Raw genomic sequence first — 1,290 nt, forward strand, 5'->3', positions numbered from 1 at the left:
AAAGAAAAAAAACAAAGAGCAACATATAAATGCAAGCTATTCTATGTTTTATTCGGGGTCTGGACTATCCGTGATGTTAAACTCACAACTGTTGGATCTTTAGGTTACTGGCATACGTGCTTTTGTAGGGGAAAGATGGTGTTGAATGATGGAGAATAACATGGTTCCCAAATCATAAACTGAGTTACAGGCCTCCTGGTCATCACCACTTCTGCGTTATTCTCATTTCTGTTCTCAACTGTTCTGTAAGTCTCTCTGCAGCACAGCAGCTTTGGGAGAGATGGAATAGTTCTCATCTCACTCTTTTGTGCATGGTGGGGAAGGCAATATAATTATTTTTCCCCTAAGCATGTACTTGAAAAGTAAACCATTTTAAAGTTTTCTTTCTCTCTCCCTAAAGCATTTTCACCTTCAGAAGTTTATGTGTCTGAGTCATGGCTATAAAATCACATGGATTTATTTTTAAAATGCATTGTGATTTCTACCAGATTAATATCACTTTAAAACAGCCGCTTTGGGAAGCTCTATTTTTTACCTGTGATTTTTACTTTGTTTAAAACATGTTTGAAACTCTTCTGGGGTGGCTTTTGGAATGTATTTACAAACCGCACAAGAAAATGCATCCTCTGGGTCAAACTGGGTTTTAGATCCAAACAGTGTTGCCCAGATGGAGCACCCGCGTTACTGAAAGAATAAACTCCAAGTTGTTTACGGAAAGCAAAGCTCCAAAGGAAAAAGGTTTGTCACCCTAGAGGATATCCAAAGAATAAACTCTGGGCTCAGAAAAGTTTCCAGAACTTTCTTGGCAATGATAGCATTGACTGAGCCATGAGGACTTAGATCAGCTTCTTTTAAAATTGAGTTTTTACATTTTATAATTATTTTTAACAAATTTTTTTCTGTAGCATGAACTAATAAGAGCATCAGTATTTTTTATAGCTTGTAAATTGAACCAGTGATAAAATGATACTAGAATTTGCTTTTGGGCAGATAAACTCGTAGATTACTCAGACCAATAGACAATGACAAAGCACATTTTCAACAGCAACCTGACTGTTTAGGCACTAGTGTTACATTTTCTATCTAAAAAGTGAATTTTAGTGGTGGCTCACACCTGTAATCCCAGCACTTTGGGAGGCCAAGGTGGGCGAATCACCTGAGGTCAGGAGTTCGAGACCAGCCTGGTCAACTTGGTGAAACCCTGTCTTTATTAAAAATACAAAAATTAGCAGGGTGTAATGGTGCGCTCCTGTAATCCCAGCTACTCTGGGGGCTGAGGCAGGAGACTTG

Source organism: Colobus angolensis, unplaced genomic scaffold, assembly GCF_000951035.1.
Source record: "Colobus angolensis palliatus isolate OR3802 unplaced genomic scaffold, Cang.pa_1.0 Scaffold108, whole genome shotgun sequence".
Classification (NCBI taxonomy): domain Eukaryota; kingdom Metazoa; phylum Chordata; class Mammalia; order Primates; family Cercopithecidae; genus Colobus; species Colobus angolensis.